The sequence below is a fragment of the Bos indicus x Bos taurus genome, chromosome 2 (assembly GCF_003369695.1).
Source record: "Bos indicus x Bos taurus breed Angus x Brahman F1 hybrid chromosome 2, Bos_hybrid_MaternalHap_v2.0, whole genome shotgun sequence".
In the NCBI taxonomy this organism is placed as follows: Eukaryota; Metazoa; Chordata; class Mammalia; order Artiodactyla; family Bovidae; genus Bos; species Bos indicus x Bos taurus.
This window is the reverse complement of record NC_040077.1, coordinates 35,063,785-35,088,925: the sequence shown is the minus strand read 5'-3', so window position 1 is coordinate 35,088,925 and position 25,141 is coordinate 35,063,785. Positions and strand designations below refer to the sequence as shown.

Genomic DNA, 25,141 nt, shown 5'->3' with positions numbered 1-25,141 from the left:
CCTGCCCTCAATCTTTCCCAGCATCAGGGTCTTTTCCAATGAGTCAGCTCTTTGCATCAGGTGGCCAAAGTATTGGTGTTTATGGTACTACAATTATGGATACACGTCAGAGTATATAGAGTATACTGGTATCCTCCAGTATAGTATAATACTATAATGATAGATATATGTCATTTATGCTTCTGTCCACACTCATGGAATGTATAATACCAAGAGTGAACCCTAATGTAAACTATGGACTTTGGATGATAATATGTCAATGTAGTTTCATCAGTTGTGACAAATGTATCACTCTGGTGGGAAATGTTGATGATGAAGAGTCTTATGCATGTTTCAGAGTAGGGAGTGTATGGTAAATCTCTATATGTTCCTTGCAAATTTGCTGTGAACTTAAAATCACTCACAAATTTTTTTTTAAAAAGTACTGTACTATCATGATTAACTCAATTACTTATTACAAGAAAACTGTTCAACTGGTCACAATGCTCTACCAAAAAGTTTCTGTTTTTTAAAAAGACAATGTTTTTAAAATTATGTTTTGGCTTTGACTTAAAAAATAAGCCAAATATTCAAGATAATCCAGTAAAATACACTGTAATTTGGCAAGTCTTTAAATCCTTAGATGTACTGGGCCTAAAGAAAGAAGTGTAAACGTCCACGATTCAGAAGTGTAGGGAGAAATTGAGGCAATCAGAACTTGATTGTTATGCTCTAACAGAGAAAAGTTACTATCCTAGGAGGAGCAAGATACTGGACTCCCCTGGAGGGATAGCAGCTTCTAAGTAATATGCAGCAGTACAACTAGAAAAAAAGGAGCTCAAGACTGCAGAGCTAGGTTTGAAACGTTCAGGATGAAGAAAGAATCTTGGATAGACTGAAGACCTGTCTAAGCATGGCTTGTCCAAGATCACTAGGACAGGCATGTTCTCAAATTTGGAAATTTCATCAAGTCTGTGGATATAAAGCTATGTTCTAGAGTGGGTTCTACCTGACAACCATATATAGTATTCATGGTCATTTTAATCTTGGTTTTGAAATTGCTATTTTCAACACCCTTAATATGCTTGTGCTTGGTGATGAAGTCTTTTTCAAACACCACCAACTCTTGTCAGATACATGCAAAAATAGTGATAGTTTTTAAAAATATTGTTTTAATTAAATAAATAGTAGGCTTCTGGAAGTGTTACATGCATTCAGCCAAATACAGTTATACCTCAGTCAATGTGGAGAGTCCCAACCTTCAGTGTTCTCAGGGAGAGTCCATATACTTATATGCTGTGGATTTGACTACTCTTTTCCTAAAAGGAATACTAGGAATGTGCTTGATGGTGGGAAGGAGCCAGGATGACATGACTGACTCCAGACAGCCCCTTTCATTTGCAGAGCATTTTGAATTTTACCATTTTTTTTTTTTTTTGGCTTACATTATCAGTTGATCCTGCAACCATCCATCCAGTGAAGTAGGTTATCCTTGTCCTCTGCTGTCAGATTTTAGAAAATCAAGATTCATTAGATTAAGCAACTTGCCTGAGATAGTAGATATCCGAGCTAAAACTTTTCTTGAGCTATCGGTCTAAAATTTTCATCTTGGAAAATATTCAAGCATGGGTAGGAAATGGAATAACGGAGAATCCTAAGTTAGGGGAAATTTTTTAAATAGAGATCTACTTGCATGTAGCAATCATTCAGCTTTAGCAAGTACTTTTAATGATAGGTGTTGCTAGTTGGGGAAAACCCAAATGGGTGTGTGTGTGTGTGTATGTGTGTGTGTGTGTGTGTGTGTGTGTGGTTTTTCTCAGCATGTGGAGCTTAATAACCCTAATCACGTTCACATGAATATCTTCTGAAAATGACGATTCTTGGAATTCACCCCAGTTGCTCTTAACTCTTGGAGAAGGGCATGGCAACCCACTCCAGTATTCTTGCCTGGAGAATCCCATGGACTGAGAAGCCTGATGGGCTACCATCCACTAAGTCTCAAAGAGTTGGACAAGACTGAAGTTACTTAGCTGAGCTCTTAACTCTGGGAATCTCTAAGGGTGAATCTATATCTTTAACAAGAGACCCTCCGCTGACCTTTAAACTTGACTTCTCGTGCCTTTCCGGGTCGGTAGTTTCGGGCCGGGCTGCGCTGGGCGGGGCAGGGCTGGGCGGGGCTTGGGTGAGGTTGGGGGAAGTGGCGGGAGGGGCACGGTCTGGCTTGGAGGGGTGGAGGGTGAAGGGTTAAGGGATCCACGCGCAGGCGCTGCCCTCTGAACTGGAACGGAAAACAACTTCCGGTTGGAGTCACTCGGCCGGGCGCCGGCGACTTAGAGACTGGAGAGACCGGTGCGGAAACCCTGAGCTGTGAGTAAGAAACTTCGCTAGCGAGTTGCAGTGTCCGAATGCGTCGGGCACGGCGACGGAGAATTTGTGTGTGTGAGCGAGAGGGATGCGCTGGCCGTATGGGCGCCACAGGGAGAGAAGCCGCGGAGCTGCGGAGACAACCAGTTCTCATGGTGGGGAGGGACTTTGTGCGAAAGAAATCACCTGGGTCCCTGTCCCGGAGCGGACCGGGAGGGGCTTTCCGGGCCCACGGCGTCTGCGCAGCAACGACGGCTGCCGGGGACGGATCCTGCCCGATTCCGCGTCGGCCGCTCTCTGTGACTTGATTTCTTGGCCTGCCAACCGGGGAGGCAGGCCTGTGATGTCAGAGTGAGCGGTAGACCCCACCTGGAGGTCCCAGCCCCCTTGAGGACCGAAGGCTGCCTTCCAGAAGTTAATACTATCTTTGTTACTCTTTCAAAAACTTCCTAGGTTCTTTCTGTTGTTTTTTTTTTTCCCCAAGGTTATTGCACAGTTTCTGTCTCAGCTTTCCTGTGGGGTGTCATCATAGCCTTGTCACTGAGAAGTTGGGTAACCTCCCCGAGGGTCAAGGAGAAACTGGATGGCTGAGGCGGAAAGAGCAGAAGCAAACCCTGCCCCCAGTGGGAACCGGGCGTTAGGCGGAATCCCTTGTGCGGTGTAAACTGACTAGTGATGAGTTACACGTGTAACAGGCTGTGCTCGTCACGAAGTGAAACAAGGAGGGGGAAGATACTCAAACCAAAGAGACTCTGTGTCTCTTACTATGCTGTAACAAGAAGTAGAGCAGCCTTTGCTATATAAAGTGTCATGTGTCTCACAGATTCTTTTGACAAGTTGTATCTTAAGAGAGAAACGGTAGTAAAGGAAGTGAAGTGACACGAAAGTGAAGGGAAATAGCGTGATCTGTTTCCCTACCACGACGGGAATACACACTTCAAAGAGGGGGAACAGAGAAGCGAGCTCTGTAGTCTGCTGAAAAAAATGTTTTGTCCCTCTCATTGGGGAGGAGAAGAGAACCCTAAAGTGCTAACAGTCATGTTTTAAGCAGAAAATGAAACTCCTTCACGGCCCTTTCCCCAGCCACAGGTACTCCAACGCCTTGCACATCTCTCTTAGTTGTACATAAACGTGTTATTTCGCTTTCTTATGAAAATCAGATTGTATGTGCATACAGTCCTATGATTTCGTTTTTCAGATAGAATATATATGGAAATCTTAACCATATATAGCTCTGCTTTACCTTAATGTCATCATGGGATTTCTTTGCCTGGATGTTCCAAATGTAGTTAAACATCTCTTAATATGGCCTGTCTATATATTTTGCCCTTGTTCTTCACGATTATTTAATCTATATTTCATTAGGATACAAATTATTAACCCTTTGTGAATTATATGGCGAATATTTTCAAGAACTATTAGTCTTTGGGTTAAAATGCCCAGGTTTTCTCTTAAGAAGATGGTCCTCACTCAAAAATTATTAAAATATTTTCCTATATTCATTAAATATTCTTACGGTTGTTATGCTTTACTCATTAAAACATATGAAAATTATTTTTTAACATTTTATAAGATAGGGATTTAGCCATTTTTGCTGAAATCATTTGCTGAAATCAATTAATTCCCAATGGGCTAGAAATACTACCTTAATATAGTAAATTTCCAGGCATACATGAGTCTTTTTTGGATTCTTATGTCCCTTTGTTCTGTTTGCTTCTTCCTATACAATTACCAATCTCTCTTTGTTTAGGCATTTTGTAGTCATTCATACGGAGAAGGCAATGGCACCCCATTCCAGTACTCTTGCCTGGAAAATCCCATGGATGGAGGAGCCTGGTAGGCTACAGTCCATGGGGTCGCTAAGAGTCCGACACGACTGAGCGACTTCACTTTCATGCATTGGAGAAGGAAATGGCAACCCACTCCAGTGTTCTTGCCTGGAGAATCCCAGGGACGGGGGAGCCTGGTGGGCTGCCATCTATGGGTCTCACAGAGTCGGACACGAATGAAGTGACTTAGCAGTAGCAGTAGCAGTCATTCATAAAGCAAGTCCCTCTTTAAATATCCTTGGTGATTGTGTTCTCTCTCAGGTAAAATTTAAAGTAAACTATTTATATTTCATTAAAACAGGTTTCTTTGGGGGGTTTTGTTGTTGTTGTTGTATAGTTGCTCAGTCATGTCCGACTGTTTGTGACCCCATGGACTGTAACCCACCAGGCTCCTCTGTCCATGGGATTTCCCAGGCAAGAAAGCTGATATGGGTTGCCATTTCCTTCTCTAGGGGAGAGATTCTCGTGCGTTGAAGGCAGATTCTTTACCACTGAGTCACCAGGGAAGCCCTTGGGGGGTTTTAACTACCCACTAATATTTTGTGACTGACATGTAGATGATTTATATATCTGGCCAACTTTCTAAAATTACTGGTTTTAATAAATTGTCTCTTGAATTTTCTAGGAAAATAGTCTTCTGAATATAATCTTACCTCCTTCTTTATACTTACTTCTTTCTTTTTTTTATAAATTTCTACCTTCTCCAAAACAGTGATATATAATAACAGTGATTCTGGCCATCCTTATCATATTTATTCATTTGCAGTTATTTTTATTGTGTCATCATTGAGTATGAATTTTATAATAAATTTCAAATAATTTAATTTATCGAAGAAGTGTCTTTAATATTTCTAGCTTTGGGGATTTTTACAGGGAATAGATTTTGGATTGTGTCTAAAGTTGGGGTTTTTTTATTTTGTTTTTTCTTTTGCATTGGCTAGCACTTTGAGAGCAGTTTTGAACAGTAGATGTTGAGTTTTCATTTGGTGTATATATTTCTTGTTGTCTTGATGTATTTTCATTGCTACTTTAGTACTAAACATTTTTATCAGGAGTGGAAGTTGAGTTTTGTCGTATATGACATTTTGGCATCTAATGTGGCCAATCATGTGGTTTTCTTCCTTGACCTTTTAGAGTGGCAAATTGTTTTAGTAGATTTCTACTTTTGTTGTTGTTGTTGTTTTTAATTTTTATTGGAGTATAGTTGACTTATAATGTGTTAATTTCAGGTGTACAGCAAAGTATATGTACATATATCCACTTTTTTTGTTTGTTTGTTTTCCCATATAGGCCATTAGTCAGTTCGGTTGCTCAGTCGTGTCTGACTCTTTGTGACCCCATGGACTGCAGCACTCCAGGCTTCCCTGTCCATCACCAACTCCCAGGGCTTGCTCAAACTCATATCCAATGAGTCGGTAATGTCATCCAACCATCTCATCCTCTGTCGTCCCCTTCTCCTCCTGCCTTCAGTCTTTCCCAGCATCAGGGTCTTTCCCATTGAGTCAGTTCTTTCCATCAGGTGGCCAAAGTATTGGCATTTCAGCTTCAGCATCAGACCTTCCAATGAATATTCAGGACTGATCTCCTTTAGGATGGACTGATTGGATCTCCTTGCAGTCCAAGGGACTGTCAAGAGTCCTCCAACACCACAGTTCAAAAGCACCAATTCTTCGGTGCTCAGCTTTCTTTACAGTCCAACTCTCACATCCATACATGACTACTGGAAAAACCGTAGCTTTGACTAGATGGACCTTTGTTGCCAAAGTTATATCTCTGCTTTTTAATATGCTCTCTAGGTTGGCCATAGGTTTTCTTCCAAGGAGCAAGCATCTTTTAATTTCATGGCTGCAGTCACCACCTGCAGTTTCAATTGTTTCCCCATCTATTTGCCATGAAGTGATGGGACTGGATGCCATGATCTTAGTTTCCCGAATGTTGAGTTTTAAGCCAACTTTTTCACCCTCCTCTTTCACTTTCATCAAGAAGATCTTTAGTTCTTCTTCGTTTTCTGCCATAAGAGTGATGTCATCTGCCACCACCACCAAATATCAAGGTTATTGATATTTCTCCTGGCACTGTTGATTCCAGCTTGTGCTTCATCCAGCCCGGCATTTCACATGATGTTCTCTGCAAATAAGTTAAATAAGCAGGGTGACAGTATATGGCCTTGATATACTCCTTTCCTGATTCAGAACCAATCTGTTGTTTCATGTCCAGTTCTAACTGTTGCTTCTTGACCTGAATATTGATTATGGAGTATTTAATAGATTTCTCTGGGCTATACAGTAGGTTCATTAGTTATTTTATATAGTGTGTATAGATCAGTCCCAGTCTTCCAATTTATCCCTCCCCTTTAACTCATGTTAACTGTAAGTTTGTTTTCTACATCTGTGCTCTACTTCTGTTTTGTAAATAAGTTCATTTGTATCTTTGATTTCTAGTTTTTGAACCAACCTTACACTTCATCATTGTGTTGAATTTAAGCACATAGGTTTCTTTTTGGTAACAATTTTATTTAAAATCAGTGATTGAGTTACATCTGTAGTCATCTTTGTTCCTATTATCTTTGCCAGAGTTTAATATCAAGGCTATGCTGATTTTCTAAAAAGAATTTAGAATAGTTTTTTCTTTCTATGATTTGAGGTAGTTTAAATAGCTTGTTTAGTTGCTAAGTTGTATCTGACTCTTTGCAACCCCATGGATTGTAGCCCACCAGGCTCCTCTGTCCATGGGATTTCCCAGGCAAGAATACTGGAGTGGGTTGCCATTTCCTTCTCCAGGGGATCTTCCTAACTCAGGGATTGAACTCAGCATCTCCTGCATTGCCAGACTTAGCTCAACTTGCTGAGCCACCAGTGAAACCTAAAATAGTTTAAGAGCTCTCTGTTTGAAAGTCTGAAAGAATTAATTCATGAAACCATCTGAAAGTACAGTGGACCCTTAAATAATACCTGGAGGTTAGGGGTGCCACAGCTCCCAGTAGTTGAAAATCTGCAAGCAGTTTATAGTCAGCCCTCTCTTTCCGAGGTTCTGCATCTTCAGATACAATCAACTGCAGATAGTGTAGTACTGTAGTATGTATTTAGTGGGGAAAAAAATTCGCCCGTAAGTATATCCATGTAGTTAAAACCCATGTTGTTCAAGGTCAACTGTACATTGTTCTTAAGGCAACAGTAATATTCAGCAGAAAGATCCAGAACTTTAAAAGGCAAACAAAAGCTCCTTAGAGTAAATCCTTATAATTGAAGGGGTGTGAAGCACCAATAATGTAGAGAATGAAGAACTGCTGTACTGATCCTGGTCATTTTATCCTCCACCTTTTTTTATTTTTCAGGGAAAATGCTGTAGGTACACTGAGGGTCTAATAAAGTGCTTTACGGTTTTTTCTCTCCTCCAATTTATAAAGGAAAGGGTGTTGCTTCTACATGGGCAAGCTTTTATGCCCTGAAAGAACAGTTTCACTTTGTTGTCATCAGCTTCCCAATTTTCCCAGGAAATTTCTTGCTTTAGAGGTAGTAACCAAGCTGACATTCTACTCTAGCCAAATCCTATAGGGGAGTTTCAAAATGAGTGGCTGAGAAAATATACAAGCTCAGCATGCTTTGACTTACTGAATATGAAGTGAAAATCAGCAACAGTCTAGGTATGTACATAGCCTGTGGACACACTTAAGAACAGGGCTGGCTTCTGAGGCATAGAAGCCATATAAGCACAGCCCTCTGTTTGGCTCAGCTAACGAATGGCTTACTGTTAATATGTGGATAGTAGTGTATTATGTAATCTCTGGGAGAGCTATTCACTTTTATAAATGATTATTTTAAATACTTTTTGATTGCTTTCAAGTAAGACTATTACTTTAGATAATGCAGTTTAGCAGTATACATCTGTGAACTGGAGGAAACTTCAAGACGCTCATAAATGTTATTTACAGAGGAATGCAGGTATTCTGTCAGTGGATATTTGAGTATCTTAAACATCTGTTAATCTAGAACACGTGATTATTGGCATAATTTGGGGGCATGCCCTTCCCTGGTAGCTCACTGGTAAAGAATCTTCTGCCAATGCAGGAGTTGGGTTGGGAAAATTCCTTGGAGTAGGAAATGGTAACTCACTCCAGTATTCTTGCCTAGGAAATCCCATGGATAAAGGATCCTGGTGGGCTACAGTCCATGGGGTCACAAACAGTCAAACACAACTTAGTGACTAAACAACAACCTATAACAGACAAAGACTGCATATTTTTAAAAAGCATACCAGTTATCTGTCAGAAAATGATTAAAAAAAAAAAGAATACATAGCCTCTTGATGTAAAACACTATTCTAACAACAGTTGGTCCTTGAACAACACGGAGGTTAGGCATGGCAACCCTCTGCTCAATTGAAAATCTGCATGTAAAGTTAACCCTCTGTATCCAAGGTTCCTGTGTATCTGTGGTTCCACCATATCGGCAATTGCACATCCAGGGATTCAACCAATGACAGATCATATAGTACTGCAGTATTTACTCATGAAAATATCCATGGATAAGTGGACTTGTGCACTTCAAACTGGTGTTGTTCAAGAGCCAGCCATATACTCATGCTTTAGCTGATTAGCTATTGCTACTCAATATCCTTTTGTTTTCTAACAGCTTTCTAAGCATGAATATTACTATTCAGTTTCAACTTGATTGTGTGTAATGATGTCAAACCAAGTTTTAGTTTCTATTTTCTGTAGGATTTACATTGTGGCTACCATTCATCCCATGTTGTCTCTTACGGTTACTGCTATGGTTTTCAATCATGGGTAGAGGAAAAGAGGAGGCTATTAGCAAGAATAGCTAACAAAATTGGTAACAAAATTTCTCTGTAGTCCAAAACCAAGATTCTGAATCATTTTCAGAAAAGGATAACAGAATATGGATTCAACTCCCTTGTGGGTGGGTGGCAAATTAGCGTACGCAATCTTTTGAACTGTGTGCATTGTTTGAAAACTGTTCAAAAAAGTTGAGGACGATTGAAACAGGCAGTGGTACCAGAGCCTTGGCAACTGAAAACAAGCCTTTGGGACCTATGTAATTGTATATGTTACAGTTTTCAATTCCTAATCTATAAAAACATTTTTTAAAATCGTGGTAAAATTACACATAATGTGAAGTTTACCACCTTAGCCATATTTAAGTGTACAATTCAGTAGTGTTGAATGTATTCACATTGTTGTTCAAGCAAGAAAAGCATTTCTTAAGAGACTTTTTAAATTATTTTAAGAAAAAAGTTTGGGAAGTAAATAATAATGTTAATTGTTTGTCTCATGGGAGAAGTGTCCTGAACAGTAACCTTGTTTTCTTCCTTTTTAACTTCAGAGATATACTTTCTTTAATGGTAATTATCATTACTAAATTATGAGGGTAAACATTTTGAGCAATGATCTGTAGTAGCTTTCACTTACCACCGTGCTTTTTTCTTGGCAAAAAAAGAAGGGTCTGTTGAAAACATGTTGTTAACAGTGAAAACAGTCTGTCTACAAGTCATTGTAGTTATGAATTATTGGAAATTGAGTGGACTAAGAAAAATAATGAGTTCTAGTTTGAGGGTTACTTACCTGAAGTTATAGGAATCCTTGAGATATTTGCAGTAGAATTAGGTATGGAGAATTGTTCTCTTTAGCAGCAGAACAAACTCAATCAGGTGATTTTGCTGTGAAGAATGATTTGCTCTAAGGACAGAAATCAGGGATTCAAGTCCCTTCAAGATAACAATTTTAAATTACTCGAAAAAAAATCAACTATTCTTGTGGGATATGTAAGTGGTTTTACTATTTCTAGCCAGTAAATATATGGCTTTTACCATGATTAATTTCATGACTTTATATATTTGCTATCCCTAAACTAAAATGCCTTTCCCTTCATATTGATGTTTTTCAGCCTTTTTAAATCCATATTTCCTTTTTTATAAACATTAAAATACCACAAATCCTAGGAGATAAAAATATGTGACCTTTCTTCCCACAAAGGTCTTACACCTCCTCATACTCAATGTAAACTTCCTCTTGAAGTTTTCCCCATCCAAGAATATTCTGTAGAGCCCTACTTTATATGATTTATGAAAGACAGATTTTTTAAATATTAGGTAACCATTTTAAACTGGTAATTCTTCTCCCACATCTCCAGATTCTAACATGGCCCCTACTCAGAGGAAAGGATACCCCTTAACATGGCTAAGCAAGCTAACTGAGCAATACCTCAGATGGGTAGAACATCTCATGTCCAGTTTCCCTTTTGGTGTTACACTATTTCATTTTGCACTTCAACCCATAGAATTTTATACAACTTGAGGGAAAGAAGTGCTGCTGGAGATAAAAAAGGAAGTGAGGCAAAGCTGAGACTCATGGGTGTGGTCTTTGGCTATGAAGTCTCCTTTTAACTCTTAGAAGATAAAAAAAGTTTCACCAAGTTCTGACATCCAGAAAAATAGAGAACCTAGTTTGGTGAGTTTTGGGTTTGATCTGTGGGATTGTCTTACCTTATCTATCCTGATGCATTTAGCTAACCAGCTTATTTTTTAAAAAAATGCAAAATGCAAATTCTGACTCTGCTGGATCTGTGATATTTAAGTTTCTGTGATTTCAGCTGCCTGAAACTTGGAACAGTGGTACACAGTGACAGCATAGTGCAGTGTGCTATGGGTATATCCATAACCGAAGTTTACAACCTGGAGAGTGAGAATAGAAATGGAAGCTGTCATTTTGGGGAACTGGCTGCTGTACTAATGGAAGTCTCTTAAAAGTGGGAAATGATTGGAAGTAAATGTCAGGAGTGACAGTTCTCTTCCATTTCCTTTCTTCAAGTAAGGAAACACACATACTTTTCAGTGTGGTCAAAGGTTTACCTTAACCATCTAAGACAGAAGATGTCCTTTTATTTATGTGTATATACTACATTATTGACTTTTTTTCTGCTTTTTGCTTTTGTTGCTTTTTGTGGCTGAGGAGTCAAACATAGAGCTAAATAGAAAAGACAGGATGTATCTCTCATTCACTTGCTCACCTCTTCCTTTGCTAAAATGGCAACTTTTCTGAAGTAGAATGTGAACTGTTATTATTCATACCCCAAGGGGTTGGGAAAAGCAGGTGACTTTCTTTTCTAGGGCAGAGTAGAAGAGGTAAACAGTTACTCTAGAATCACCCCATCCTGAAACTGCTTTAGATTTAAACTGGCCTCTTACCACAAGTGTCAACCCTGGTAGAACACTTATCCAGAAGCATAATAATCTCAGCAGTGGGGAAAACCCAGGAGAGGACCCTTGTTCTACTTACTAAATCACCCACACTTGTCTCTACTTGTCCACAAAAAGGAGACCTTGTTAAAGATGCTTTTGAACTGTGGTGCTGGAGAAGACTCTTGAGAGTACCTAGGACAGCATGGAGATCAAACCAATCAATCCTAAAGAAAATCAACCCTGAATACTCATTGGAAGGACTGATGCTAAAGCTGAAACTCTAAAAAAAAATAATAATAAATCTGAAACTCTGATACTTTGGTCACCTGATGTAAACAGCCGACTCATTGGAAAAAACCCTAATGCTAGGAAAGATCGAAGGCAGAAGGAGAAGAGGGTGACAGAGAATGAGATGGCTGGATGACATCATCGATTCAGTGGACATGAACTTGGGGGAACTCAGGGAGATGGTGAGGGACAAGGAGGCCTGGCATCCTGCAGTCCATGGGGTCCAAAGAATCAGACGTGACTTGGCGACTGAAAAGCAAAAGGGGTGGAGGAAATCTACCTTTAAGCACGTGATTCTTTTCAAACTTGAAATCCAAATGTGTATAACTAATCAAAGTTGAGCTGCTGTGGTTGAGCTGGGCAATTGGTAGTAATTGGTAGTAGAGCATTGTTCGGCTACACACCCACAGCCTCAGTGGAGTTCCAGAAGCACACTATTTTCCTTGATTATTACTTTTTATTGAGGATTGGTTAGACACCATTTGTCATCACAGTGCTTGTTGTCAAGGACAACAAATTTAAGATATATGTATCTATAAAGTAAGGGGGTAAATGTTTGTTTAAAAAGAAGGAGGTAGGAGGAGTTAGAGTACCACTTCAGAAAATTTAACATCCCGATAGTGGGAGTCCCAAACAGGCACAGAGAAGGAATGAAATGGCCCAAAAAGTAATTCAAGAAAATTTGCAACAATGACGGATGAACTTCCAGATGGGTTAAGTACAGGAGCAGGAATCAAAATGGCCCTGAACTTCAACAAAAACAAAAGGGAGTGTAGCAACAAAATTCTGAGGAAAAATTACTTACAACCTGGGACTCAACCTGGCGAACTGTCAGTTAAACCTCAGGGTAAGGATATTTTCAGTTATCTGAAATATAATTTCAGCAAAGTCTGAAAATATACTTTCAGCAAGGTCTCAAAAAATTTACTTTGTAAGCACTTCATCAGAAAGCTACTGGAGGGTTTACCCCACCAAATTGAGGAGTAAAACAGGGAGGATGAAGATTTGGGATACTGAGAATGAGAGATTCAGCTAGAGAGAGAGATGAATAAAGGGAATCATCAAATTCAGGTTGAAAGAAGGTCTCAAGGTGAAGGCTTTCCTCTCTGCACAGAGATGAACAAGTCTAAACTTGAGCAAGTCAGAACGCTCAAGGAGAGAAACTTGTAAGAACATGAAATTGATAGAGTAATGACAATATTTTTAAGGAAAGGAAAAGAAGCCATAGTATATTATATGGCTCAGCAGTGAATAACATTACACAGTCATAAGAAAGTAAAAGTGCAATGTAAATCTAATAAATAGTACATAAATATTAGAAGGATGAGGAGGCATAAAGGGAGGGGAGACTTTAAAAGAGAGCTGAATCCTTGTCTTGCATAATGGGAAGACAAGTAAAATAGAAATCAGTAGTGACAATATTAGCAAATTATTTAGAAATACAAAGATAAATACCAAAAAGAATCAAAAGAGCTGAAAATTGTTGCCAGGGTGAAGAAGGAAGTGGGGAGGGAGAAGAGGAGAGTAAGGGACTTCTGTTTTTCTTAAACCTTATAAAGTTATTTGTCTCATTAAAATATAGATGCATTATGCTTTGATTAAAAATAAATAGAAATTAATTACAGTGAAAAGAACTAAGATATTGGTCTTTCACATCAAAGAGACCTGGATTTATCTGGGTCTTCCATTTTTCTAATTTGTTGACATTAGGCAACTTATTTAACCTTTTGAATCCCAGTTTCCTTATCTGGAGAGGGAAGATTAAAATAAGGTAGTTTATGTAAAGTAGCTGGCAAGTAATTTTTATCTCAGTAGGTGTAAGACTCTACCCCTGTCCCTAATGTTTCCCAGGAGGAAATAGGGAACGACCACCATTGTTGGGATGCTTACCTTTCAGATATAAGGTTCTTAGTGTTCAGAATCTTCTGGTTCATGGCTGTGTATGTGCCTGTTCAGATTGAAGGCCTGTCACTGGGATCTCTGTTCTTTATCAACTATCTGTAGATAGAGAATTTAAAAAGAATTAAGATGATTTGGAATGTTGGTAGCAGGGAGAATCAAGTTATAAGGACTGCTTGGTGGGAGAAAAGCTGTGGTCTCAGATTTGTCTTTCAACACTAACATCAATGCAAATGCCATTAATGGTGTCTCTTCCATTAATAGAGAAAACACTTGTCACATAGACTGGTGAATTGTGGAGATTTCATGAACCAAGATCAGCAAGAGTGCTATTGCTCTGAACCATCTGCCAAAGTATCAAAATACCTTTTTTTTTTTAAAGAACATCTACCTTAGCAACTGCTATTTTTGATTCTGAATTCTCTGCACTTCCAGAACAATTAAAAAAGCATATCACCATGGAACAAAAGGACACTTTATGGAAGCCCATTTCCCTGCCTTAGTACATATTTGTGTAGTATTTTTCAGAGTTCAGTGCTTTCCCATTATGACTTGGCCCTCTGCGGCAGTGATTCGAAATCTCTCACACTTGTTTCTCTCTTTTTCTACCCTCGCCTACCTCCCCCGTACTCCACCCCATGCCCCAAAAAAATTATGGTCCTGGAAGTCTTGGACAGGGTTTGCTGATGTGTTTTTTTTGTCTGTCTGTCTGTCTGTTTGTTTTAACTGCCCTGGATTATTCTGATGTACTGACAGGTTGGGAACCATTGTCCTACAGCATGCTGTGCCCCAGACATTCTAAACTGGGGCAGATGAGGGAACTGAGGCTCACAGAAAGGCTATAGCTTATTCACTCTCACCCATCAACAAGCATGTCTAGTTTGGACAGGGATTCTGCACTCCAGCTCTGATTTTATCTTTGGTTGACTAGGCTTTTAATTTTGATTCTCTGATTTGTATTAAGAGAAGCTACTATATTTTACACAAGATGTGGCCTCAGTTAAAAATAAGATTTGGAATTTTTATTTTATAGCATCTTTTTATTTTTTCCAAATGCAAAAGGAAATGAAACGTCAAATCAAAATTTTTAATAAACTCTTGCCTCTCCACAATAGGATAGCATAGTAAATGCTAGGACTTAGTAGATCTGAGTATTCACATGTGAGAAAAACGGGTGGCCCTGAAAAGAGTGGAAATGTGGGTAATTTTGGCACAGAGACAGGTTTGAGAAGTTGGTTTGTAGGGTTCCTCAGAGATTTGGGGTCCTGTATTCAGGAGTATTTGACATTAGGAATAAGAAAGTGTGTTGCATGGTATAAAAATATTGTATCTGGTTTTAAACTTTTATCATATTATACATTTACAGTCACATCCTAAACTTCTTGGGAATGCCTAGAAATGGAGATCTGGAAATCTCTGAAACCTTATTTATTTTCTCACTGGAGTTCTCTCAATTACTTCTAATAAAACAAGTTGTGACTTGGCAAGCATTGGCCCAACAGCCTCTAGCTGTCCTTAGGGAAATTAAAAGCCGGGGTTTGAAGAGTTCTGTGCCAGTGATCAAGAGCACAGAATATAGCTTATTATTATGTAGACTTTTGCCTGTTCCCATTTATCACTGGTAATATTCTCAAGGCTAAATATGACTGCCCAGCAATTTAAACTGCAGTTTAAGAGGAGGAAATAGGCCTTTTTGTGAAAAAGGTCCTCTGTCTCCTGAAGTTTCATTCTCTTTTCATAGACGAGCTCTGTCCTTTCATAGTGATTGTGATTTAGTAAATGACTCAGAGTTGTTGGAGGGGCCCCTAATCTGTTAACTCATGAAATTTTAACTACTTTTTCAAGAAAAACTTTGCCTTTTGTGAATCTGGTACGGCCTGTGACATCTCTTACACTGTTGTCTTCGGGATGGAGGGACTTTTTTTCAAACTTTATAAGTTAAAACCAGAAAATAGGTAGAAACTGTTCTATTCCTGTGAAAGATGATTACTAATACTATTTCATTATCATAAGTTTGGTAGAGTAGACTAGAAAGACTTAAGAAAAATCACACATTCAAACGCTCTACCAGAAAGCTATTTTTCTCGTTATTTAACAGTATATAAGGGTTAACACAGCAGAGCACTAGACAATATTCCCGCCTATATTTTGGTTTGTATTTGGGAGAAAGAAAGGTGTATATCTTGTGACACAAAGTGGTACAGTAGTGAGTTTTGCTTCTTTCTCTCTCCACTGTTTTCTTTTAAAACAATGTAGAGGTTTTGTTTATTTTTTGGTAGAAAGATTTTGGCCTGGTTGACTGTCAGCCAGTGTCAGAGGACATTAAAAACAGGACTTTAAGAATAGTAGCTGGATGGAAGGCTTACTTAGCCATCATTTCTTCCTTTAGATTTCGTTAGCACTCAGTTGGTACATTTTTTCCTGCCTTATTGTTAATTATGTCTCTGTTCGCACTTTTGTCCAAAATTAAATTCAGTATCCTCTCCTGTCTCTCAGTTTTTCTTCCTATTTCTCTGTGGCTGACTGGCATTGCTGTTTGCCCTATATTTTGAAAAATATGGCTGGCCAGACACCTTTGACAAAATAAACCGGTTACTTTGCTTATTAAAATACAGATGCTAGGACTCCTTCCCAGGCCAACTCTCTCAGAGTTGCTGAATGCTTCCTTCTTGTCTGTTGTACACATCCAGTTGGCCAGTGAATCCTGTTAAATTTGCCTTTTAAATGTCTCTTGAATCCATTTATCTTTCATTTCCCTTACTCTAGTTCAAGCCCTTAGCTTTTACCAGAATACAACAATGGTTTGCTATGGATATACTCACTTTGTCTCCCTCATTAGTTTGTATTCTGCTGGTATCCGGTTTATCTTTCTAAAACATATTCATCTCTTGCTTGAAAATTCCTTAATGTCAGCAGGTTAAAATTAGAGTGACATTCAAGGTCTCTTGCAGTCTGGCCATATCTAAGTCTGCTGTGTACAGTTCATGTAGTTAGTACACTCTGCAACTGCCGGGTGCTTCATTCCAGTTATGGTCTACATGATTGGGACCCATAGGGTTTTTTCAGTGCAGGACAGTCATATGTGGTGGCCCCAACTATCCTGTCTCAGCACCCTGACCTCTCCATCCTTCCTGTATACATACCTCACTTGCGTAAATATTGTACTCACCACCAGTCCCTAAATGCACTATACTAGTGATGGCACCCCACTCCAGTACTCTTGCCTGGGGAATCCCATGGAAGGAGGATCCTGGTGGGCTGCAGTCCATGGGGTCACAAAGAGTCGGACACGACTGAGCGACTTCACTTTCACTTTTCACTCTCATGCATTGGAGAAGGAAATGGCAAGCCACTCCAGTGTTCTTGCCTGGAGAATCCCAGGGATGGGGGAGCCTGGTGGGCTGCCGTCTGTGGGGTCGCACAGAGTCGGACACGACTGAAGCGACTTAGCAGCAGCAGCAGAAGTGATTTCTCAGAGCGTCTACTTTTTCAGAGTGAATGTTCGTTCTCCTTTCATTCTACTTGTTGAAATCATTCTCGTATTTCAGGGCCCAGTATAAGTGTCAGATCCTCTGTGAAGCCTTCCACAATTCTCTCCTTTTAATTGTTCCTTCTATTATACCTTTTTACTGCTTACACTTTTACTTAACAGTTCTTTTCTTCTTCCTTTGAGATAAAACCTAGGTACAGTGAAATGCACAAATCTGGAGTGGACCTTTGGGTGAGCTCATGTATTTTTACCTTACTAAATTATAAGCTCTAATTAGAGAAAAAGGCAAAGACTATATAAGTTTGTCTCTTTCCCATGGAAAAAAAAGGGAACCTACTGTGTCTTCAGTGCTGGGTCAGTCTTGAATGTGATTCCAGTTGGGATACAGCTCAGCTTCTCTTTTAAGAACTCCCCAATGGCAGTGGCTTAAACCAATAAGACGGATATTTTATTTCTCTTGTGTATGACAGTTCAAAGTATAAGATGTCCAGAGTCAATACAGCAGCTCCACAGGGTCAAGGACCTAGGCGTCTTTATTCCTGTCGTTCCACATCCCGTTGTTGTTCCACCATCCGGAAGTATTGCCCTCACCACAATGTTTCGGGTGACTCACACAATAAAGGAAAAGGAAAGGGGGGAAAAAAGAGAGCTTGTCTTGGAAGTTACACTCACTGGCCTATGACCAGAACATAGTCACATGACCACATCAGCTAAAATTCAGGAATACTAGAAGAGCAGAGAATGGATATTGAGAAACAGTTAACAGATATGTTTCACATATGATCTCAGTCTTCACAATAAACCTACAAACTATATATAAAAAACTAATACTCAGAGAAACTAAGTAAATAGCCAGAAAAATTGCAGGTCTGAGATCTGAATTCAAAGCCTGTACTTTCTTTTCCATTCTACCTAGTAAAGTGTATTTCATGGCTGCAGTCACCATCTGCAGTGATTTTGGAGTCCAAGAAAATAAAGTCTGTCATTGTTTCCATTGTTTCCCCATCTATTTGCCATGAAGTGATGGGACTGGATGCTATAATCTTAGTTTTCTGAATGTTGAGTTTTAAGCCAACTTTTTCACTCTCCTCTTTCACTTTCATCAAGAGGCTCTTTAGTTCATCTTCGCTTTCTGCCATAAGTGTGGTGTCATCTGCATATCTGAGGTTATTGATATTTCTCCTGGCACTGTTGATTGCAGCTTGTGCTTCATCAAACCTGGCATTTTGCATAATGTGCTCTGCATATAAGTTAAATAAACAGGGTGACAGTATACAGCCTTGATGTACTCCTTTCCCAATTTGGAGCCAGTCCATTGTTTCATGTCCAGTTCTAACTGTTGCTTCTTGACCTGCATACAGGTTTCTCAGGAAGCAGGTAAAGTAGTCTGGTATTCCTATCTCTTTAAGAATTTTCCACAGTTTGTTGTGATCCACACAGTCAAAGGCTTTAGTGCACTCATTGAAGCAGAAGTAGATATTTTCTCTGGAATTCTCTTGCTTTTTCTAAGATCCAGTAGATGTTGGCAGTTTGATCTGGGTTCCTCTGTCTTTTCTAAATCCAGCTTGAACATCTGGAAGTTCTCCATTCATATACTATTGAAGCCTCGGTTGGATAATTTTGAGCATTACTCTGCTAGCGTGTGAATTGAGTACAATTGTGTGGTAGTTGAACATTCTTTGGCATTGCCTTTCTTTGGGATTGGAATGAAAGCTGACCTTTTCCAGTCTTGTGGACACTGCTGAGATTTCCAAATTTGCTGGCATATTGAGTGCAGCACTTTAACAGCATCATCTTTTAGGATTTGAAGTAGCTCAGCTGGAATTCTGTCACCTCCACTAGCTTTGTTTGTAGTGATGCTTCCTAAGGCCCACTTGACTTCCCATTCCAGGATGTCTGGCTCTAGGTGAGTGAGCACACCATCGTGATTATCTGAGTCATTAAGATCTCTTTTGTATGGCTCTTCTGTGCATTCTTGGCACCTCTTCTTAATATCTTCTGCTTCTGTTAGGTCCATAACATTTCTGTCTTTTATTGTGTCCATCTTTGTACGAAATATTCCCTTGATGTCTCTAATTTTCTTGAAGAGATCACTAGCCTTTCCCATTCTATTGTTTTCCTCTATTTCTTTGCGTTGATCACTTAGGAAGGCTTTCTTATCTGTCATTGCTATTATTTGGAACTCTGCATCAAATGGATATGTTTCTCCTTTTCTCCTTTGCCTTTTGCTTCTATTCTCAGATATTTGTAAGGCCTCCTCAGACAACCATTTTTTTTTGCATTTCTTTATCTTGGGGATGGTTTTGATCACCGCCTCCTGTACAATGTCATGAACCTCCATCCACAGTTCTTCAGGCCCTGTGTCTATCAGATCTAATCCCCTGAGTCTATTTGTCAGTTCCACTGTGTAATCGTAAGGGATTTGGTTTTAGGTCATACCTGAATTGTCTAGTGGTTTTCCCTACTTTCTTCAACTTAAGTCTGAATTTTGTAATGAGGAGTTCATGATCTGAGCCACACTCAGCTCCTGGTGGTGTTTTTTCTGACTGTATAGAGCTTCTCCATCTTTGGCTGCAAGGAATAGAATCAATCTGATTTTGGTATTGACCATCTTGTATTGATATCTTTAACCCCTTCATTTTAAAAGCAAGGAAAATCGAGGTCCAGAGGAGGCAGGACTTGCCCTTGATGTCAACACCACCATTGCTTCATCTCAAGTTTCGTAGGACAAACACTAGCCTAGGTCATCATTTCTCTAAGTAACTGTCAGTGGTATACTTAACAGTTGTCTCAGGTTTGCAGAGTTGTTCTGATCTGGAAGTTCAGGCTAGACAATGCACAAGAAATACATATAATCCTGGCCTGTTTTAGTGACAAATGAGTGTTATATAGCACTAAAAACGTCTTTATAGCTACCAGGAACCTGTTTTAGAAAGGATGACTGCTATTTGATAGTCATTAAAAGGAATGGGTGAAATCATTCCTACTTATAATTCAGAACCCAAATCAGATGACATCTACCTCTCAAAGCCTTTCCTAAACCTCATAAATATTAGATGTGAGCATTCTGCTTTCCGAACTCTAGCCTTTAGATATATTCAGGTACTCATATATATTCTTTAAATTACAGCTAGTGGTGTCTTCATGGGGGTGGGTTTCGTGTCTGTTTTGTTATCACAGTGGTGAGAACATCAGTGGTGCCAAGCCCAGGCTTTGTTTTTTGTTTTATTGAATGAAATATCCATCATGGCATCCTGGGAGAATATTTTGCAGCTGTAGTAAGCAATCCTTGAACTAAGATTTTCAGAAACTTAGTCCTAGTCACCTCAGTTATAGCTTTGTAGCTATACGTGGGTCATTTAACTCCTCTGAGCCTTGTCAGTCAAATTGAAATATGAGTAATAAGAAATGAAGAACTGGTGGGAAAAAACTTCGTAAAAGGCACGTAAAACTAAGGTGGCACTATCCCTAAAGCTCCTTGCTGCATCCCGCACAGTGCCTTACGTGCATTCAGCAAACACGTGCTTTACTTTTTCTCATTTAATTGGATAGTAATGGTATATATTTTATAAAATTAAAATTTGGCCCTTGTAGTCGATACATCTTTGTTGGAGCTGGGAAATTTTACCAAGGGAAAATAAAATTATCACCCTTGTGCACGCTGACTTTCCTACTCCAGGACACTTTCATTATGCACCAAGGATCAATGAAAAGAGAAAGCAGCCTGATGCCCATGAGTTTTCTTAGTGCTTCCTCCTGGGCGAGCACCTGCTGGACCTGGAAGGTAGAACAGGAACTTGCTGCCCTCTCCATTTCCATCTTACAGGAAGTACCCAAAGGAAAAAAGGAAATACTGTCAGAGTAATAGAGGTGGATATGACAAGACTACCTTGGCTTCAAGAGGATTGCCCTATGCTTTGTGTTTTGCCCACCCAGCTATAGTGTTGGGCATCAGTGAGTTAATCTCTTCCAGGTGTAAGTATAAGGAAACCAGCAAACCATACCCAGAAATAAATTAACACAGAAGGCTTTCCTGAAAATACATTTAAAAGAGTGAAGCCATAACTAAAAAGAGTGTTTCCACGGCAGCTCTAGCTTGGACCTTCTGGATTTGGGGGGTGGTAGTGGCTATTAGGGGCTTCCCTGGTAGTTCAGACAGTAAAGAATCCGCCTGCAGTGTGGGAGACCTGGGTTCAGTCCTTGGGTTGGGAAGATCCCCTGAAGGAGGGCATGGCAGCCTACTCCAGTATTCTAATCTAGAGAATCCCCACAGACAGAGGAACTTGGGGGGCTACAGTCCATGGGGTCACCAAGAATTGGACATGACTAAGCGACTAAGCACAGCACAGTGGCCATTAGATTTGAGTTTGGACATGTTTATTATAAATAAAACCATTTCCTTGGAGTCCAGCAACTTTAAGGGATACCCAAATGTAATTGAAATGTGACTATCTCTTGAATTGTGAAATTAATTTTATACTTAACAAATGCTTAAAAAAATAGAGGAACAAGTGGCTTTAAAGTTCAGGGTGTTAATATTTGAAATCTGTCCAGTTTAACTAGCTGGGTTCCAGAGACTGTTTCCTTTTTCTCTAGTCAGTGTCACTGATCTGACACCCAATTTTCTTCTTGGCTGTGAGATAGGAATTAAATGTATCATTTATTTAGTTGTATTGACCTGAATCATATCTCCCCAGCATACATTCTTACTTCAGGAAATAGAATGTGGAATTTACTCAGTAACTCTTCGTCGTGACGTTTGTGTGATCTAATTCAAGGACCTTAAATGAAGACTCCACATGATTTACTTGCATATGATGCAGCTATTTTTAGTACTGTATTTACATTTTTAAAAACAAGAATGCACCTTCTTGATGGAACAGACATGCATTTTTCGATTCACAGATGCAAGAGGTGTGTAACAAAGAAGTTTCTTAGAAATCAAATCCAAACATCTTTTTTGTTTGAAGGGAGAGAAACTTGAGTCCAAAAAGATTTAGTAGCCCTGAACTAAGGTCCCACGGTCAGTCAGTGACGGAATAAAACAAGAAACTAGATGAGTTCCCAGTTCAAGATTCTTGTTTGTCCCAGATTTTAAAATATAAGTGTGGTTTACATTGACAGTTTATTATGACATCTGCAGTTTGTTAAGACAGTTTTAGGCAATCAAGCCACATAACTACTTAAATTGTCTGATTTCTGTATGAGTGTATTATAGTATACTATACTCCCTATAGCTCCCTACCCTTATTTTTCTTTTCCTGCTCATATACTTACTTTTAATCTCATGTGCTTTTTAAAACCACCCTAAATCCTTTTTTGAATGATAATAGTATCTAAATAAATACTCAAAATGAAGCTTTGTGCTAATGCTTATTACTCTGTTTCCATAGTGTCTGTGGTATGTTAAGAGATCCTGGCAATGTTAATTAATTATCTTAACAGTATTTCATCTTTTCCATCTATCAGAGGTAGCAGTAAAAACAGACTTCTAACTGGAATGCCTAAAAAAGTATCACTTTCATTGCTTCAGGGCTTCCCTAGTGGCTCAGATGGTAAAGTGTCTGCTTGCAATGCGAGAGACCTGGGTTTGATCCCTGGGTCAGGAAGATCCCCTGGAGAAGGAAATGGCAACCCACTCCAGTACTCTTGCCTGGAAAATTCCATGGACTGAGGAGCCTGGTAGGCTGCAGTCCATGGGTTCGCGAAGAGTCGGACACAACTGAGCGACTTCACTTACTTCAGTCACTTCATTCTTTCACAAGGTAAAAACACTGTGATCCCCATAATGTTGTTGTTCAGTCGCCAAGTCATGTCCGCAACTCTTCATGACCCCATGGACTGCAGCACTCCAGGCTTCCCTTTCCATCACCATCTCCTGGAATTTGCCAAAGTTCGTGTCCATTGAGTCAGTGATGACTTCCAGACATCTCATCCTCTGTCGTCTTCTCCTTCTGCCTCCAATCTTTCCCAGCATCAGGGTCTTTTCAAATGAGTCAGTTCTTCACATCAGGTGGCCAAAGTATTGCAGCTTCAGCTTCAGCATCAGTCCTTCCAATGAATATTCAGGGTTGATTTCCTTTAAAATTGACTGGTTTGATCTCCTTGCTATCCAAGGGACTCTGAGGAGTCTTCTCCAGCATCGATTCGAAAGCATCAATTCTTTGGCACTCGGCCTTCTTTATTGTCCAGCGCTCACAACCATACATGACTACTGGAGAGACCATAGCCTTGACTATCCAGACCTTTGTCAGCAAAGTGATGTCTTTGCTTTTTAACACACTGCCTAGCTTTGTCATAGCTTTCCTGCCAAGAAGCAGTTGTCTTCTAATTTCATGCCACAGTCACCGGCCACAGTGATTAGAGCCCAAGGAGGTGAAATCTGGCACTGCTTTCACCTTTCGCCTTCTACTTGCCATGAAGTGATGGGGCTGGATTCCGCGATCTTAGTTTTTTTAATATTGAGTCTTAAGCCAGCTTTTTCACTCTCCTCCTTCACCCTTAAGAGGTTCTTTATTTCCTCTTCGCTTTCTGCCATTAAAGTGGTATCATCTGCATATCTGAGGTTGTTGATATTTCTCCCAGCAATCTTGATTCCAGCTTGTAACTCATCTAGCCTGGCATTTCTCATGATGTGCTCTATGTGTAAGTTAAATAAACAAGGTAACAATAAACAGCCTTGTCGTATTCCTTTCTCAATCCTGAACCAGTCAGTTGTTCCATACGAGGTTCTAACTATTGCTTCCTGACCAGCATACAGGTTTCTCAAGATGGTCTGGTATTCCCATCTCTTGAAGAGTTTCCATAGTTTGATCCCCATAAAAAAATCCTTGAAAATTCTTCTTTAACAAGTCTAGAAAATGATGTAGGAGTGTGCTTAGTATCTTACTAAAGACTGGCTGATAGGATTAAAATATTACCTGGGTACTTAAGGGCATTGTGATGTATGGGTAGCTGGTTTTCAACAAGGATGCCAAGGGCATTCAGTGGGAAGAGAATAGCCTTTTGAACAAATGATGCCAGGACAACTCACCAGCCACATAAACAGAAATGAATCTGGAGCCGTACCTCATACTGTCTTACACAGATTAACTCAATACAAATCAAAGGTCTAAATGTAAAAGCTAAAATTATAAAATTTCTAAAAGAAAATATAGGTGAAAATCTGTGTGATCTTGGTTGGATTAGGCAGGGGTTTCTTAGATATGAAAATCACAAGAACAAAAGAAAAAGATAAATTGGACTTCATCAAAATTAAAACTTTGTCAAAAGACACTATCAAACAAAAAGATAATCTACAGAATGGAAGAAAATATTGGAAATTATATATATGCATGCACATATATATATATATATATATATATGAAAGAAGGCAATAGCAACCCATTCCTGTGTTCTTGTCTGGTAAATTCCATGACTCTGGAGCCTAGCAGGCTACAGTTCATAGGGGTCACAAAGAGTCAGACACAACTGAGCATGCATGCACATGTATATATACACACACACGTATGTATGTGTGTGTATATGCCTTCCCAGGTGGCACTAATGGTAAGGAACCCTGCTTCCAGTGCAGGAGACGTAGAGATGCAGGTTCGATCTCTGGGTTGGGATGATCCCCTGGAGAAGGGAGGGCATGGCAACCCACTCCAGTATTCTTGCCTGGAGAACTCCATGGATATAGGAGCTTGGCAGGCTACAGTCCATGGGGTTGCAAAGAGTTGGACATGAATGAAATGACTTAGCATGCACATACAGGCACATAATAGGCACATATATGCATATATATTATATATATATACACATGCACATATAAAGTGGACAAAGGATTTGACTAGACATTTGATGTACATATACACACATACACACATATATATGTGTACATATGTGTGTGTATGCACATATATATGAAAAGTAGGCAAAGAATTTGATTAGACATTTCTCCAAAGAAGATATTCAAATGCCCAATAAGCACTATAAAGATGCTCAACATCAAAACTGTGATGAGCTACCACTTCACATCCCATAGGATCCTAACATATTTTTAAATGGACAATACTTATTGGTGAAAATGTGGAGAAATTGAACTCTTGGGCAT

The 25,141-nt window shown here is 39.5% G+C and overlaps 1 protein-coding gene across 3 annotated transcripts in view; it reads left to right on the top strand.

Annotated features, from left to right (window-relative positions):
* TANK (TRAF family member associated NFKB activator) overlaps nucleotides 1-25,141 on the top strand; it is a 96,011-nt gene that overhangs the window by 16,141 nt on the left and 54,729 nt on the right. The window contains exon 1 of one of the 3 annotated variants that reach the window (XM_027559517.1): nucleotides 2,207-2,346. The exons of 1 other annotated variant lie outside the window; for it this stretch is intronic. The gene's annotated coding sequence lies outside the window, so the exon portion shown is untranslated. Of the gene's footprint in view, nucleotides 1-2,206; nucleotides 2,347-25,141 lie in introns of those variants that run through there. One more of the 3 variants, XM_027559493.1, reaches the window with a different exon arrangement.